Below are 19,169 nucleotides of genomic sequence, written 5' to 3' on the forward strand. Positions count from 1 at the left end.
CACCTAATCAAAAGTATTACCTAAATCCTCTAACTAAAGTAGATAGGGAAGTAGGGTCGAATCCACAGGGAAACTGGTCTTTCTACTCCTAATTAATTAATATAATCTAAATTATTAAAGTAACCAATTTGTTGTTTTTAATGTGAAACTATACTACGAAGGTTGAGTTTAGGGAGAAAATCATACTAAGAAGGCCTAGGGTCATAGGTTCACCAATAATTAATATTCCGGGATAAAACATAACAATCAAATAATCAACATTGCACAAATAACATGATTAACAGGCTCTCGCAATTTATTAATCAACATAGATCTAACAGGCTCTCGCAATTTACTAGATCTAAGTTCTTATTGAAAATAGCCTTTAATATCAAATTAACATCTGCTCGATTCATCAATTCAATATTGTTAAACATTCACAATCAAATTACATCTGCTCGATTCATAATCTTATTGCAAAGAATTAAAACAATTCAATACGAAATTATCATGCAATATCAATAACCAATAATAACGAATTATCCCTTCATATTAATTATGGATCCCCATAAACCCTAGAATTAAACTACTCAGACATAATTAAATCTAAAACATGCAAAGTAATAAAATAAGTCATGAGGAATTGAAAGAATGAAATTACTGAAATTAATTAAAATAGAAATCGTACCGAATCGGCGGAATTACAAAATAATCAAGAACAAGGGAAAAGTTGAGAGAAAAGTCTAGAGAGAGAAAAATGCTAAGTAGAGAGAGAAAGTTAAGAGAAAATAGTAAGTAAAAATAATTATCCTCAAACGTACTTAAACGAAAACAAAATAACTCCTAATTAGAAACTAAGTGCTTCGTCTAATATGGCCTTCCAGAAACACGCGCCCGATCGGGCTAAGGGCCGCCCGATCGGGCGCGCCTTTTTGCTCGCACCCTCTTCACAGCAGCCTCGCCCGATCGTGCTAAGCCTCGCACGATCGGGCGCGCCTTAGGCTACGCACAACCATTAGTTGCAGCATCCGCCCGATCGGGCTCATGCTTGCCCGATCGGGCCCGGCGTCCCTTCGAGGCTTGGACTTCGATTGGGCTTGATTCCTCGGCCCAATCCAGATTTCCTCTTGGGGTCTTGAATATTTGGTCCAAATGCCTTGGTATCCCGATTACCGGGGCCTTAATCACCAGCTCGATGACTCTAGCCGGCCTTGGGCTTCAATGATGGTCGTGCTCCCCTAATTCCCGTAGTCGCTCCATGAAAAACCCGAGAAAATGCTCCAAATATGCAATTTCCTACAAAACTCAACAAAGACTACGAAAACACTAGAAAATACCAATTAGTAATAAAAGTGGCTCGAAAGAGCCAAAAACACTACTAATTATGACCAAGGGACGGGGGATAAAATATATATAAAATAGACTCATCAGCAATCATATTATCAAATCGACACACATTGACTTAAGGAATTTGAATATTGCGCACTTGTCTCAGACAAGTGGGAGATTGAAGGAGTTATGTCTTCGATAAGTGCAATTACTAGATATATCAAGGATCACTATTATGGAGATAATAAGTTCGTTCTTTTGGGTCGTCATTGTTTGTTGCTAGATATGACAAATGATCTTTGGGCTAGTTAAATAGTCGAAAGCCCAATAGAATGGATCTTATGAGGTCACACAACAAGGGTATTGGGTTAAACAAGTAAGAGGTCCATTAATGGGCCTCATGAGATTATGACATACCATGTAGAGTGTTGGGCTAGAGTAGTGTGTTTAGGATAAGGTGTTTGGGCTTAACATGGACTCTTATTTAGAGATATGATCTATAAATAAGATCCATGCCTAGGGTTGCAGTAAGTCATAATAACTTACAGTAAGTTTGACATCAAGGCAACCATGTTCCAAAAACCCTAAACACTCTCCTCACTTACGGCTCTCCATCTCCCCTCACGTTCGTACGGTCGATGCCCATAGGTGGTGGCTCGTGGTGGTTATCGTGGTGGTTCTTGGTTAGTTTGTCTCTCTTTTCCGTTGAAGGTTGATTGAAGCGTTCAATCACGACTAACTAGCATTAGTGGAGGTTTAACTTGTGCTCGTGGACCAAATAGAGGAATCACGCTTGGGGTTCTTTATCTCCCATTGTTCTGGCTCGATTGCACGTGGAATCACACTTCAAAGGTACAATTATATGCTCTTTATGTGTTATGCAATGATCCTTGGTTTAGGTTCTTTATGAATATGATTCATGTTTATTCCGCAATTAGTACCTATAAACTCCTACATTAGCATCATGGGCAGCCACCACTTTTTACTCGGAAAGATGGGAAGGATAAGATGCGTGAGCTGAAGGTTGGGGTAATGGATAGGGCAAAGTTAGAGGATTGTAATTCTCTTGCAGCTAAGCTAGAAGAGTTGTATAGGTTGGAAGAATTGTATTGGTATGCAAGAGCGAGAGCTAAGGAGCTTAGGTTTGGTGATAAAAACTCCAAATATTTTCATCAAAAGGCGAGTCAGAGGAAAGCACAAAATAGAATAAACGGCCTCCGTGATGAGAATGGTGTTTGGTTCAACAAGCGGGTTGATTTAGAAAGATTGATTTTGGCTTATTTCTCTAATATGTTTGCTACTAGCTCTCCGACTGGGTTCCGGGATGCTTTAGAAGGGATAGACAGAGTGATAACGGATGACAACATGAATAATATGCTGGATGATGAGCCAAATGTGGGGGAAATAAAGAATGTTCTATTTCAAATGCATCCCAATAAAGCCCTCGGCCCTAATGGTATGCATGCTCTTTTCTTTCAAAAATTCTGGCATTTTGTTAGTCTTGATATAATTTCTTTTGTGAAGGGTTGGTGGAGAGGGGATGTGAATTTATTGAAATTTAATAATACTTGCATTGTCCTTATTCCGAAATGTGACTCTCCGTCGCAACTTTTGAAATTTAGACCTATTAGTTGCTGTAATGTTATTTATAAAATTGTGTCGAAGACATTAGCTAATAATGTAATACCCCAAAATTTTCTAGTAAGTATAAACTTTTAAATTTATAATTTATTTTTCAAATATATATTAATATTATTATTTCATTTTGCTCTGATACCAATTTGTAACACCCCCAAAATTCGAGTCTTTTAAAAACAATAAGAGTAACCTTTAACTTTTAAACCAAACCATCGAACCTGGTATTTATTGTGTTTATATAGGACAAAGCTCTTATTTTCTTATGCTTACTTTAGTCAAGACTAGTAATGACTTGGTCGGGTGATAGTGAAATCACAAAGCAATGCGCGAATTTATAGTCTAATGCTAAGTTGATGCATTATTTGGTTTGGAAAATTGGATGACTCTATAAATCGCTTAATTCTTGTCCATATGTGTTGATGTGTGACATGAAAGAATGTGGTTGTTAATTTAATTGCAATTCACACGATCTAATAAGTCATGTTAAAAATATGTGTGGTGGTAACACCAGTGTTGAAATTGTGCAGATTGTGTATGCAAAATTACAACGTTTACACTAGGTCTCGTTGGAGAAGAATCGCACAAATGGCTGAGACTCCTGAACAATTTGCTGCAAGGTTGAGAGCTCTTGAGCAAATGAACCAGAATCTTGGAATGTTGTTGCAAAACCAGCTGAACAACAACAACAATGACAACGACCCTCAAGCTGCCATGGCTAAGAAACTTGCTGCATTGAAACCTCCACTATCCATGGGGAAGGAAGATCCCATGTTGGTTGAGAACTGGGTACGCGACTTTGACAAGATTTTTACAGCTGCTGGTACCCCTGATGCTCAAAAGGTGGACCAAGCCACTTTCTATTTACATGAGGCTGCTGATATTTGGTGAGAAAATGAAAGAGCCACCATAAGAGCTCAATAGAACTTCAACTAGGAGGCTTTTAAGAAAGCAATCAGGGATCGTTTCTTTCTTAAGCATATCAAGAGACAGAAATACAATGAGTTTAGTAGGTTTAACCAAACAGCTGGTATGAGTGTACAGGAGTATGCTGAGAAATTTAATGAGTATGCTAGGTTTTGTCCCAATGTAGTGCCTGACGAGAGATCCAAGGCTCAGAAGTTTGAAGATGGATAGATTGACTTTCAGGATCCAGAAGAAGGTGATTGGGGCTGGTATTGCTACTACTTATACGGAGGCCTATGATAGAGCTTGTAATATGGAAAGGATTTTGAAACGTGAGCAGGAGGTCAAGGATAGGCATAAGAGGAAAGGGAATGGTGAGAGTTCATCAAACCATCAAGGTTATGACAAGAGACCACGCCTTGGGGGTAATAGCAATGGGAATGGTGGAAATGGTCAACAGGGAGGCCGTAACAACAACAATCAAAGCAACAACCACCGGGGCCAGGGACAACAAAATCAGCAAGGATCTCGCAATCGACCATGCCGTAAATGTGACAAGAGCCATCTAGGACGCAACTGCAATGGAGATTTGCTTACTTGCTTTGAATGTGGGGAGGTTGGTCACAAGAAATTTGAGTGCCCAAAGAAGCAGAATGGCCATAATCAGGCTCAGAATGGGCAAGGTAACAACAATGGCAATAATGGAGGTGGTTATGGGAGGAACTCAAACTACAACAACACCAATTCTCAGGGCCAAAATGGCAATGCTCAAGGAGGGAATGGCCAAAACAACAACAATGGCGGAGGAAGCAACCACAACGGCAATGGTAGGACCAGTAATGGAAGAATCTATGTCATGAACCAGAGCAAAATTGACTCTAATGCCAACGTTGTGATGGGTACTTTTCTCGTGAACTCAAAACCTGCTTACTTACTTTTTGATTCTGGGGCATCTCATTCTTTTGTAGCCACTTCTTTTGTGAATAAACATGCTTTAAAACCTTCATCTTTGTGTCAAACCAATATAACAATTCCTTCAGGGGAGGTAGTTCCTTGTAGATCCATATACCAAGACATTCCAGTTAACATTGCTGGAACTGAGTTGCTTGCAAACCTTATTCAGTTTGACTTGACTGACTTTGATGTGATATTGGGGATGGATTGGCTTAGCAAATATAAGGCTAGAATTGAGTGTCATACCCAAAAGGTGTCTCTTAGGGGGCCAAGGGGAATATAATCTCTTACCAAGGAGTTGTGTCAAAACAAGGGATTGGTATTGTGTCATCCATGACTTTTCATTCTTATATCCAAAAAGGCTACCCTATTTATTTATGCCATGTGCAAGATGTGAGTGTGGAAGAGAAGTCCGTAGATCATATTCCAGTGGTGAGAGAATTCCAAGATGTGTTTCCAGATAAAATCCCAGGGATGCCACCAATTAGGGAGATGGATTTCAAAATAGACTTAGTGCCTGGAACTGGAGCTATTTTTAAGGCACCATATAGAATGGCACCAGCAGAGATGAAAGAGTTGAAGGTGCAGTTAGAGGAGTTGCTGGAGAAGGGTTATATAAGGCTAAGTGTTTCACCTTGGGGAGCACCGGTTTTGTTTGTGAGGAAGAAGGACGGGTCCTTAAGGTTGTGTATTGACTACCGAGAGTTAAATAATGTCACTATAAAGAACAAATATCCATTGCCTAGGATCGAGGACTTGTTTGATCAACTTAAAGGTGCTGGGATCTTTTCAAAGATTGACTTGAGGACAGGATACCATCAGTTGAGGATTGCTGAGGAAGATATACCAAAGACAGCCTTTCGCACGAGATACGGCCATTATGAGTTTACTGTTATGCCTTTTGGACTCACTAATGCGCCGGCAGCTTTTATGGATCTCATAAATATAACTTTTCATCCATATTTAGATAAGTTTGTGGTGGTGTTCATAGATGATATTTTGGTGTACTCGAGGGATAGAGAAGAGCACGAAGAACATCTAAGGAAAGTGTTAGAGATTCTTAGAGAAAAGAAGTTGTATGCCAAATTTTCAAAATGTGAATTTTGGCTAGAGAAGGTATCATTTCTAGGCCATGTGATCTCAAAGGAAGGAGTCGCAGTAGACCCATCTAAGATTTGGGCAGTTTTCGATTGGCCAAGACCCAAAAGTGTGACTGAAGTGAGAAGTTTCTTAGGGCTTGTTGGATACTATAGAAGATTTGTGCAAGACTTTTCGAGGATAGCTCTACCCTTAACAAATTTGATAAAAAAAACTACTAAGTTTCAGTGGGATGAGAGGTGTGAGAATCTTTTCAAGAATTAAAGCGAAGACTCACCTCAGCACTAGTCTTAACCTTACCATCAGGGACTGAGGGGTTTGAAATCTATAGTGACGCATCTAAGAATGGATTTGGGTGTGTACTTATGCAACATGGGAAGGTTGTAGCTTATGCATCAAGGCAGCTCAAGCAACATGAACAGAATTACCCTACTCATGATTTGGAGCTAGGAGCTGTAGTGTTTGCTCTCAAGATATGGAGACACTGCTTGTATGGTGTGAGATGTAAGGTGTATACAGACCATAAGAGTCTTAAATACATATTCACACAGACTCATTTGAACACGAGACAAAGGAGATGGCTTGAGGTGCTAACGGACTACAACCCAGACATTCTATATCACGAAGGAAAGGCGAACAGGGTAGCTGATGCTTTGAGTAGGAAGACAAGTCATACAGTGAACTTGATGGTTTTAGCCAAGGAACTTTGTGAAGAATTTAGGAAGTTGAACTTGGAGGTTGTGGAGTATGGCCAAGTGAACGCTAAGTTGAATGCAATGTCAGTCAAACCTACCATATATGATGAGATTCGTGAGAAGCAAATGTTAGATGAGTGGTTGACCAAGGTCAAAAAGATAAAAGAAGAAAGAGCAACAACTGAGTTTGATGTTGATGACAGTGGAACAGTGAAATACAGAGGGAGGTGGTGTATTCCTAAGGATGAAGATCACAAAACGAAGATTTTAGAAGAAGCTCACAACACCCCGTATTCTGTACGCCCGAGAGGAGATAAGCTCTATAAGGATCTTAACCAACATTTTTGGTGGCCGAACATGAAGCGTGAAGTAGCCGAGTTTGTGGCAAAGTGCCTTACATGTTAGAAAGTGAAGATACAACATATAGACCTGGAGGGAAGCTGCAATCGTTAGATGTGCCAGGATGGAAGTGGGAGTCTATCTCTATGGATTTTGTGATGGGATTACCACTTATAATGGCAGCAAAGAATGTTATTTGGGTCATAGTTGATCGTCTAACGAAGATAGTAAGATTCATAGCAATAAAGGATACTTGGAATGTGAATCAGTTGGCATATGCCTATGTGAAAGAAATTGTGAGGCTACATGGAGTTTTTAAAGATATTATTTCAGACAGAAATCCAAGATTTTATCAAAGTTTTGGGAAATGGTTCAGCAAGCATTTGGAAATATCCTGAAGTTTAGTACAACGTTTCACCCTGCTACAAATGGACAGACAGTGAGAACAATTCAGACCTTGGAGGACATGTTGAGAGCTTGTGTGATGGACTTTGGTGGATCATGGGACGGAAGATTACCTATGATTGAATTTTCATACAATAATAGCCATCATGCGAGTATAGGAATGGCACCTTATGAAGCGTTGTATGGGAGAAAATGTAGGAGTCCCTTGTGTTGGAGTGATATCAGTGAGTCTTTGACTTTGGGGCCGGAAATGATTGAAGAAACAACCAAGCAAGTTAGGCTTATCCAGGTAAACATGAAGGCAGCTCAAGATAGACAAAAGTCATATGCAGACCAGAATAGGAGAATAGTGGAATTTGAAGTCGGGGGAAAAAGCTTTACTTAAGGTTTCACCTACCAAGGGAGTCATGCGGTTTGGTAGAAAAGGGAAGTTGATACCTAGATACATTGGCCCGTATGAGGTATTGAAGAGAGTTGGAAAGGTGGCATATCAACTAGCCTTACCCATGGAGTTAGCCAATGTATATAATGTTTTTCATGTTTCCCAACTCTGAAAGTATGTTCATGACCCTACCCATGTTATCCAGCCCGAGACTATTGAGCTAGATGAGACCTTAACTTTCGAAGAGCGTCCAGTGAAAATTCTTGATACCAAAACGAGAAGTACTCAAAATAAGGCAGTAAAGTTAGTTAAAGTGGTATGGTCTAATCAGAATTCTAAACTTGGGAAGCTGAACATGATATGAAAAAGCGTTACCCGGAACTTTTTGACCAGGTATGCTAAGTTTGCCAATCAATTGGTTGCGGTTGAGCTTGCGGTCCGGCCAGGTAAGTGACAGGGTAAAGTCGTATCCCCTAATCAAAAATAATTACCTAAGTTCTCTAGCTAAAGTAGATAGGGAAGTAGGGTCGAACTCCACAGGGAAACAGGTCTTTTTACTTCTAATTAATTATTATAATCTAAATTATCTAAGTAACCAATATTTTTGGGAATAAATTCTATACTACGAAGAATAAGTTTAGGGAGAAAAGAAACAATAATAAGGAAGTCTAGGGTCACAGGTTCACCAACAAATAATATTCCGGGATAGAACGAAGTAATTAATAATTAACAATGCACAGATAACATGATTAACAGGCTCTCGCAATTTATTAATCAACATAGATCTAACAGGCTCTCGCAATTTACTAGATCTAAGTTCCTATTAAAAATAGCCTTTAATATTAAATTAACAACTGCTCGATTCATCAATTCAATATTGCTAAACATTCACAATCAAATTACATCTGCTCAATTCATAATCTAATTGCAAAGAGTTAAAACAATTCAATAAGAAATTATCATGCAATATCAATAATCAATATTAACAAACTATCCCTTCATATTAATTATGGACCCCCATAAACCCTAGAATGAAACTACTCACAAATCATCATAACTAAGCCAATCAAGTAAATAAGTAAAAGCATAATCAAGAAAGCAATTAAAACAGCTGAAATTAAAAGGGAAGAAATTGTACCAAAAATAAATCTGGAATTAAAGGAAGTATTAAGAACAAAAGTTTAGAGAGAATTTAAGAGAGAGAAAGTCTAAGAAAGAAGGTAATCTAATAATTCCGTACAAAATCGTATTTAAACGTTTCCTAAAACAAGAATTAAAACTAAACTTAATCAGGTCTCCTAGAAACACGTGCCCGATCAGGCAAAGGGCCGCCCGATCGGGCACGCCTTTTTCTTCGCGTTCCTACCCAGCAGCATCGCCCGATCGTGCTAGATGCTCGCACGATCGGGCGCGCCTCAGCACGCTCAGCCTACTAGTCTTGCCGCGCCCGATCGTGCTAGAGGTAGCCCGATCGGGCGGTTGCTTCTCCTTGAGGCTTGGACTTCGATTGGGCTAGATTTCTCGGCCCAATCCGGATTTCCTCTCGGGTCTCGAATACTTGGTCCAAATGCCTCGGGATCCCAATTACCGAGCCCTTAATCACCGGCTCTCACCGATCCTGGGCTCCAAAAGTGTCTATGTCCTTCTAGCTTCCGTAGTTGATCCATAAAGCCCGGGAAAATGCTCCAAGAGTGCAATTTCCTGTAAAATACAACTAAAACTACGAAAACACTAGAACACACAAATTAGTAATAAAAGTGGCCCGAAAGAGCCAAAAACACTACTAATAACGACCAAGGGACGGGGGTAAAACACTATATAAAATGGACATATCAAACTCCCCCAAGCCAAACCTTTGCTTGTCCCTAAGAAAAGAGCTCATCAATGAACATATAAAACATACTTCACCCCAATCATCAAATCAAAAACCAACGATTCAAGGCAAATCTAATGAACATGCTTCAACATCAATCAATCTTATTCATCTAATCACCCTTCCTCCCCAACAATTGTCAAGTAGATCAAACCATAAGAGCATATAGAATTCAAGACTAGTGCTCACACACTCAACTCTCATTTATGTGGCGAGTAAAGGATGTACTCGATCGCTCTCCAACCAACCCCTTTAATGTGAACAATGCCCTCCCAACTCACTCTCTCGTATGTATAAAAACATTGAACGCTCATCCTACTAGTCGACTCGAAATATGCCAAATCATAACTTGCATTGATAAACAACACTTTCACATTTACATAACTTCTATACACAAGATCGAAAGGTCTTTTAAGCTTGTAATGTAAGGCTAGGGTAAAGGTAGGACAAATTTGGGATTATGTGAGAGAAAAGTTATGCATTAAGGGAGCCAAAACCTAATAAACCCATGATCAAAATAATGATGATCATACATCTCCAAAAACATAACTAACTCCAACAAAAACCACCAAATACAACTCCAATCAACATAAACAAACCCATTACTCACAAAATTCACTCATAAAAATATGATAATGTAGAACTTTGAGTGAAAAACAAACCTTGAACTCATTCTTTTTTTTCAAACTTGAATTTTTTCTTGAACAACCTTCAAATAGAACATTTGAGCATTAATTTTTTCTTTTGCTCTTTTTTTCTTTTTAACTCATATTGGAATTTTCAACTTTGAAACACAACATCAATATTTTCCAATCAAAAATCAAAGAACGATCACTCTTCTTTTATTCCCACATTGTGAAAATATTGTGCACACCACAACTCCCTCACCTCACCAACTAATAGCTCCCCCAAGCCAAGCTCGGGACTAATAACCAATGGGGCTCAAATAGGCTTGTAATGTGGCTAAATAATCAATAAAAGGGCACAAGCAACAACATGGGTAACAAGAAGGGAACAAATGTATCTAATACTCTGAAGGCTACCTAAAAGAATGAACGCCTTCGTCCTTCTCATGTGCATAATAATAAGTCATGAAACACTACTCATAGTTGCGAATCAATACTCAAATTCATTGACATACCAGGAATTATGGAACTATAACACATTTCCTATCCAAATCAACTAGTCAAGCACTATATTCACAAGTAGTTGGGCAAGATTGACTCGTGTTTAGGAATCCAAGCAATTAAACTTCAAATCATGACCAACAAATCCACAATGCTCATTATCAATAACCAAGAATCAAAACAAATTTTTCTCAAGTACGGGGCACAAGGAAGCATGATTTATAATTCATTGGAACGTATTTTTGGATTTTTTTATTTTTCAATTTTTTTTGTATTTTTCATATATAAGAAAGCAATAAAAACTACACTAGGAAAGCAAATGAAAAGAGAAAGGGAAAAGAATTACCAAGTGAAAGAACACCCCCCCAAGCCAAATCAAGCAATGCCCTCATTGACTTGGGAGAGTAGCCTACTCCTCATCCTCATCCATCCTCGAATAGCCCCCGCCGTGGCTAGAACCGGCTCCTTCATGGCTAGAGCCACCACCTCCATATCCCAAACCACCTTGTAAGTAGTTAGGGTCCACATTCCCCCCAAGCCCACCAAAAGGTATATCGGTCTCATATCCATGGACCGATGAGTAGTCGACGTAGGTACCAAAGGCACTTGGGTTCGTATATCCACCCTGCGGATATTGGAACCAATCAGGGACAAGTGAATCGGGGGGAATATCCCCCCGACGGGCGTAGTCATCATACATGGGGTATAAACCCCTCCCTAGGTTCCTCTCCACATAACCAACCCTTCTATCTAGAAACCCTACTCTAGCATCCAAATCCCTAACCAAACCCTCAACTCTCCCTTGCCCCGTCTCAATCCTATCCAATTGGCTCCTAAAAGCCGAGAAGTCATAAGGGGCGTTGGGGTCAATGTTGTAGTTGGTAGAGGAAGTGGGGATATCGTATGTAAAGGGTTGAGGTGGTGGATAATGTGGTGAATGGTGAGGATGTGAGTGGTCAATGGGAGAGTGATGGGGTTAAGGTGAAGGGTGAGGTGGTTGCACCTCACCTTGACCGTTAAGCTCAAAAGTGTAAGAAGGCTTCCCCTTCTCAAATTTGGTCAAGGTGGGGTGGGGTAAAGTGAAAGCATTATCTCTCCTACCCGATTCCCGTTAAATCTCCCACCATGTCTCCCCTCCCATGACATTAATCCAGTTAAGGCTACCTAGATAGGATAGGTCCATAAGAGTTGGGCCGGCGACCTTACCATCATCGTTGGGGACAAAGTTAAGGTGTTTGACCGCTATATGTGTAACTAGGCCACCAATTAGATAGGTACCCTAGACCTACCCGCCTCGCCGCGTTAGCCACCCGTTGGAAGTGATTGGCCATTTTATGGACTATATTGAGCTTTTCACTCCTAGGGATCATGTATGACCCTAGTAATTCAAGCTCATCCCGCCTAACATTGGCGGGTTCATGCCTTCCAAAAATGGTAAGGCCAACAAACCGTTGCCAAATCTTTGGCACGAGATGTTGTATCCAAGTACCTTTAGCATGTTGGAGGTTCAAGTTAGGATCCCCCGTAAGGGATTGATAGACAACGGCAATGTTGTCTTGGGGTGGTTCAAGAGGCCTATCCGATTTCAACTCAAAAATTTTACCAAACTCTTTCAAAGTCAATCTAATATCATTATTGAATAAACGAAATTGAACATGAGAAATTAACGCATTTGATTTTATGACATTAAACCTGGAAACGAATTCTAAGGTTAAATAATCATAAGTATCGTAATGCATGTTTAAGAAACCGCTCATGCCAACTCCTTTGAATAATTTTTCCACATACTTATCAATTCCTAGTCTAATAAGGGTAGGGTGATGAATGAAACGAGTGGGAATTACCTGCCTCGTGATGAGGTTTAGCATCCTCTATTTTTGCTCTTGGGTGGTGATGACCACCCTCTCCCATCCCGGAATTTGCAAGTCCGGGTCAATTCTCGCCTCTTAGTTCCTTGAGCCTTCCCCCTTCACCGTTCTTGACCTCTTGAAAGCCATTGATGGTGTAAAGAATAGGAATTGAGTGGTTTCTCTCTCTTAAGGTTTAGAAAAAGTTGAGAGAAAATGGTAGAAATTGGGTTTAGATTGTAGAGAAAGGTGAAAGGATTAGAAATATGTAAAAAAATTTGAGTTTTGATAGAAGGATTGGAGAGGATCTTGAAGAATAAGTGAGTTTGAAGGTGTAAGAATGGAGGTTTTAGAGAGAGAAAGTAAAGGAGAAGAAAATGAAGTAAGAAGGAAATGAGGAAAGAAAGAAGAAGAAAAATATAAGGGACGGCCAAAAAATAGGTGCGCCCGATCAGGCGAGCCTCGCCCAATCGGGCGGAACATTTGAATTCCATAATTGGAGTTGCGCGCCCGATCGGGCGAGCTCCACTCGATCGGGCGCGAACACGAACGAAAAATTCGCCCTATGGCTCGCCCAATCAGGCGAGCTTCACCCGAAATATCTTTTCCTTCACTCGATTTGCACCCGATCGGGCGAAATTTGCTCGAGTTTGTGACTGAACTTGCGAGCCCGATCGGGCGGAAAAAAAGCTCGACTTCAGCTCTCTTCTCACGCCCGATCGGGCAACTTCGCCCGATCGGGCGAATTTTGCTCGACTCCCAGCTCTCCTTTCGCGCCCGATCGGGCGAATTAAAGGCTGAAAAAATATTTCTCTTGCGCGCCCGATCGGGCCCGTGCCCAGTCGTTTCCTTAGCTTTTCTTCGTCTTCAATTTTTTTTCTAAGTCTTTCGACCTCTTAAACCTATACCTATACAAAAACACTTATAAACGGTAAAATTACACTCTCCTCGCCTCTCAAAAAGAAAATAAAAATAAAAATAAATAAAAAGGAAAACTAGTCTAGAAAGCAAGAAATACGGGTTGCCTCCCGCAAAGCGCTGGTTTATCTAGGTCCCGCACGACCCTCTTACCACCTTGATGTTCAGGTTGGAAGTGGAGTTAGGAAGGTTTCCTCCACATCTCTACTAGTAGCGCCCTCATGATACACCTTCATTCGTTGGCCATTTACCTTAAACTCTTCACCCTTGTCATTGACCAACTCTACCGAGCCAAATTTATTCACCCTTGTGACAGTGAAGGGACCGGACCACCTAGATTTCAACTTTCCTGGGAAAATCTTTAATCTATGAAGAGAAGAACTTTATCACCTGGTGCAAACTCTCTTGGTAAGATCCTCTTGTCATGCCACTTCTTGGTCTTCTCCTTGTAGATTCGCGCACTATCATATGCTGACAGTCTAAACTCATCTAACTCATTGAGTTGGAGGAGTCTTTTCTTACCCGCGACCTTAGAGTCCATGTTAAGCTCCTTGATCGTCCAAAAAGCTTTGTACTCCAATTCCACGGGAAGATGAAATGCCTTACCATAAACTAATCTATAAGGTAAAGTACCAATTGGTGTCTTGAATGCTATTCGGTGTGCCCAAAGAGTGTCATCCAACTTGTCACTCCAATCTTTCTTTGATTTTAACCCACCTTCTCTAAAATGGCCTTGATCTCGCGGTTGGAAACCTCGACTTGGCCACTAGTTTGGGGGTGGTAGGCTAAACCTGTCCTATGGTAGACACCATACTTTTTGAGGAGGGTGTCCAACTTCCGTTCATGAAAGTGAGATCCTCTGTCACTTATTATAACTCTAGGTACGCCAAATCTTGGAAAGATGGTTTTCTTAAGAAGTTTGTGGACGACCTTGGCGTCATTGGTAGGAGTGGCGATGGCCTCAACCCACTTGGATACATAATCTACGGCGATAAGAATATAACGGTTCCCTTTTGAAGAAGGGAACGGTCCCATGTAATCAACACCCCAAACGTCAAAAATCTCAACTTCTAAAATTCCTGTTTGGGGCATCTCATGCCTCCGCGAGATGTTGCCAGTCCTCTTGCAAGAGTCACAAGCCTGCACAAACATGTTAGCATCTTTATACATTGTAGGCCAATAAAAACCTGACTCATTAATCTTGGCCACCATTTTAGTGGGGCCATGATGTCCTCCATAAGGTGAGGTGTGGCAACTGGTAAGCACACCGTGGACTTCCCATTCGGGAACACACCTGCGAAATAATCCATCTGCACACTCACGAAACAAAAAAGATCATTCCAGAAATAATGCTTAACATCAGAAAGGAATTTCTTTCTTTGTTGGTAGGACAAGTCAAGGGGTAGAGTACCACCCACTAAATAATTGGCGAAGTCTGCATACCATGGGTGTTGCTCTACAACTGCATATAGGTTGTCATCAGGGAAAGAATCATCTATAGGTAGAGAATCCTTACCTTCATCATACCTGATACGTGACAAGTGGTCTGCCACTACGTTCTCTGCTCCCTTTTTATCTTTTATTTCGATGTTGAAATCTTGGAGCAAGAGAACCCACCGGAGTAGCCTTGGCTTTGATTCCGCCTTAGCTATCAAATATTTCAAAGCTGCATGATCAGTAAAAACAATAACTTTAGAACCAACAAGATATGATCTAAATTTTTCTAAAGCATAAATGACAGCTAGAAACTTCTTTTTCCGTAGTAGCATAGTTGACTTGGGCTTCATCCAAGGTTTTACTAGCATAATAAATAGCATGCAAAACCTTGTCCTTCCTCTGTCCGAGCACGGCTCCTAGTGCAAAGTCACTTTCATCACACATACTTTCGAAAGGAAGGTTTCAATCGGGAGCACATATGATGGGTGCCGATATCAAAGCCTGCTTGATCCTGTTGAAAGCCTCAAGAAACTCGTCAGTAAAAATAAAGGGGGCATCCTTGAGCAAGAGTTGTGTCAGTGGTTTAGCAATTTTAGAAAAATCTTTGATAAAGCGGCGATAAAACCCCGCATGACCCAAGAAACTTCTAACTCCCTTAACATTAACTGGGGGAGGTAATTGCTCAATCATTGATATTTTAGCCTTGTCTACTTGTATGCCCTTATCAGATACAATATGACCTAGGACTACTCCCACATTTTTCCCAATTAAGGACTAAGTTGCACTCTTCACATCTTTTCAAAATTTTAGCGAGATTAATTAAACATGAGTCAAATGAAGAACCATAAACGCTAAAATCATCCATAAAGACCTCCATAATAGACTCTATGAATTCAGAAAAAATGCTCATCATACAACGTTGAAAGGTAGCGGGTGCATTACATAAACCAAAGGGCATTCTACGATATGCAAAAGTGTCATAAGGGCATGTAAAAGTAGTCTTTTCCTAATCTTCAGGGTGAATCGGAATTTGGAAAAATCCTGAATACCCATCCAAATAGCCAAAGAATTTGTGATTGGCTAACCTCTCAAGCATTTGATCAATAAAGGGAATAGGGAAGTGATCCTTTTTAGTGGCGATATTTAATCTGCGGTAGTCTATGCACATACGCCACCCTGTTACAGTTCTAGTGGGAATTAATTCATTTTTTTCATTTGTTATCACAGTCATCCCACCTTTCTTTGGCACTACCTGCACGGGACTTACCCACTTGGAGTCAGAAATAGGATAGATAATACCTGCATCAAGTAATTTCATAACCTCTTTCTTGACTACTTCCTGCATGTTAGGATTTAATCTTCTTTGGGGTTGAATGCAGGGCTTATAGTTATCCTCTAGATGTATCCTATGCATACAAAAGTCAGGGCTAATACCCTTGAGATCATCAATACTGTACCCTATAGCCTTCTTATGGGTTTTGAGAACCCCTAGAAGTTGGGAAGATTGTAGGCCAGTGAGTGCAGTACTGTTGATCACGGGGTATAGTTCCTGTTCATCTAGAAAAACATATTTTAAATGAGAAGGGAGAGGTTTTAGCTCAGGTTTCTTAACCTCTGCAGGTTTTGATTCCTGAACTAAATTTACTACCTTCATTGTTTCCTTGGGGCTTAACTCTTTTAAGGAAAGAGCCTTTTCAATATCATGTACCTCATTACCCCAAATGCTTGCATTGTCGCTAGATAAATTCCCGCAAAGAACTTCCTCTAAGGGATCCTTCGCAAGAACCTGTGGCAAGCTATCATCACAAATATCGTCCATTACATCAATTATATCAATGTAGCAACAATTTTCCTCTAGCATAAGCCCTTTCAAGACCTTCCCTAAATTGAAAGTAACATTATCGTCACCTACAGAAAGGGTTAGTTTACCATTTTTTACATCAATAATCGCTCCTGCAGTATGGAGGAAAGGCCTACCTAATATAATGGGTATTTGTGTGTCCTCTGCCATGTCTAAAACAACAAAATCAACAGGAATAAAAAATTTACCAACTCTGACAGGTACGTCCTCTAAAATACCTAAAGGGTATTTTACCGAACGATCTGCCATTTGCAAAGTTATATTAGTAACTTTTAATTCTCCCATATTTAATTTAGCGCAGACAGACGATGGAATGACACTAACACTAGCACCCAAATCACACAAAGCTTTGTCAATAAAAACATTCCCAATGTGACAAGGGATAAAAAAAACTACTGGGATCCTTTAATTTAGGAGGAGATTTGTTTTGCAATAGAGCGCTACACTCCTCTGTGAAAGCCGCAGTTTCTACTTCATTAAAGGCCCTTTTCCTAGTCAGAATGTCTTTCATAAATTTAGCATAAGCAGGAACTTGAGTGATTAAGTCAGTAAAAGGGACTGTTACCTGCAGATTTTTCACCACCTCTAAAAACTTACCGAATTGTTTATCAAGCTTACTCTTCAGTTGTCTATTAGGGAATGGAAGCTTGATAACTGGGCTCTGCACATCTCCTCCCTTATCCTACGATTTACCCTGCACATAAACATTAGTAGGGTTAGTATCTATTTGTAGCCCTGCAGGGCTAGCAGGATTAGCGTTTGGTATAGAGGAATCTAGATCAAGAACTAGTCTATCTTCCTTTGGCATAGGAGGTCCATCATAATGTGAACCACTCCTTAGAGTGATTGCGTTAGCATGATCTGTAGGATGGATAGGTTGTGCTGGTAGAGCTCCCTACTGACGGGATTGTAGGGTAGATGAAAGTTGTGCAATTTGATTGTCCATGATTTTATTATGGGCTAGGATAGAATCAATTTGTGCATCCCTACTCTCCATGTGCTTTTGCATATTGGCAAGTATTGCTCTAATTTCTGTCATGGCAGGGTCGGAAGATGATGAGGGTGATGCTTGGCTTTTCTAGCCGGAATTAGGATGATAATATTTTTGCTGTGGTGGGGTTTGCTGTTGTGGTTGTTGTGGAGGTGGAGGATTTTGTACATTGGTGCTCCGGTACGAAAGATATGGATGGTTTTTATAACCGGCATTGTAGGAATTGGAATAGGGGTTATTCTGCCTATAGGTTTGAAAGGCATTAACTTGTTCCATAGAGCTCCTACAATCTTGCTCCCAATGACCTACAATTCCACAATTTTCACAAAAAGCTTTATGGTTAGCAACAGCAGAAACATTAGCTACAGAGTTAGGAGCAGGAGTAAGATTATCTAATTTTTGACAAATAGATGTTAATTGAGCTTGCAAAAAGGATACGAAATCGACACTATGTTTTCCTTTATTTGCAAACCCTCTCGGATTCCCATATTGGGAATTGTGTATTGCCATGTCTTCGATAACCTGTCCTGCATCATCCATATTTAAATTCATAAACCTCCCAATAGCTGCCGAATCTAGCACTGATCTAGAAGAATTTCCAAGTCCATTATAAAATGCTTGGATCAATTGCCATTGTGCTAGATTGTGGTAGGGGAACTCTCTCTGTAGATCCTTGAACCTCTCCCAAGCCTCATATAATGTTTCGTCGGCCTCTTGAGCGAAGTTCTGAATAGCACTCCTTAGCACAGCTGTTCTCTCTACAGGATAATATTTATTATAGAAATTTAAAGCAAGAGTTTCCCAGTCAGTAATACCAAGTGCAGTTCTATTCAAACCATTAAACCATAATTTTGCTTTGCCACATAATGAAAAGGGAAAAAGAATCTCCCTGATTTGGTCTTGCGTGACCCCGGCTTGTCTAATGGTGTTACAATATTGGCAGAAATCTGCAATGTGAAGATTAGGATCTTCATCCTTATCTCCGCTGACTGCCTCCTCTCTATCATAGTGATAAATTGGGGCTTGATCTCAAATTGAACTCCATCTAGAGCCGGAGTGGGAGTAAGGTGCGGGAAATCTGTGAGCTTCGGTTGCGAATAGTCACTGAGTTTCTTCTGGGCCGTCATCTCTGATTCTGAATCTGAAGGAATATCTGTGTCACTAGAATCAGGGGGAGGATCTCTTCGATCGTTGTCCTCCTCAGAACCCGCCAAAATTTGTCTATAGAGTCTCCTTTGCCTATGAAAAGAACGCTCGATCTCAGGATCAAAAGGGATGTAACTTGATCTGGAACACCTGGGCATAAACAAAGAACTAAAGACAAATATGAGAATTGCCTCAAAGAACTAATGTTCTCTAAGGCAAAAAGGGGGATAATCTAGACTACAAAAAA

Source organism: Chenopodium album, chromosome 9, assembly GCF_948465745.1.
Source record: "Chenopodium album chromosome 9, dcCheAlbu1.1, whole genome shotgun sequence".
NCBI lineage: Eukaryota > Viridiplantae > Streptophyta > Magnoliopsida > Caryophyllales > Amaranthaceae > Chenopodium > Chenopodium album.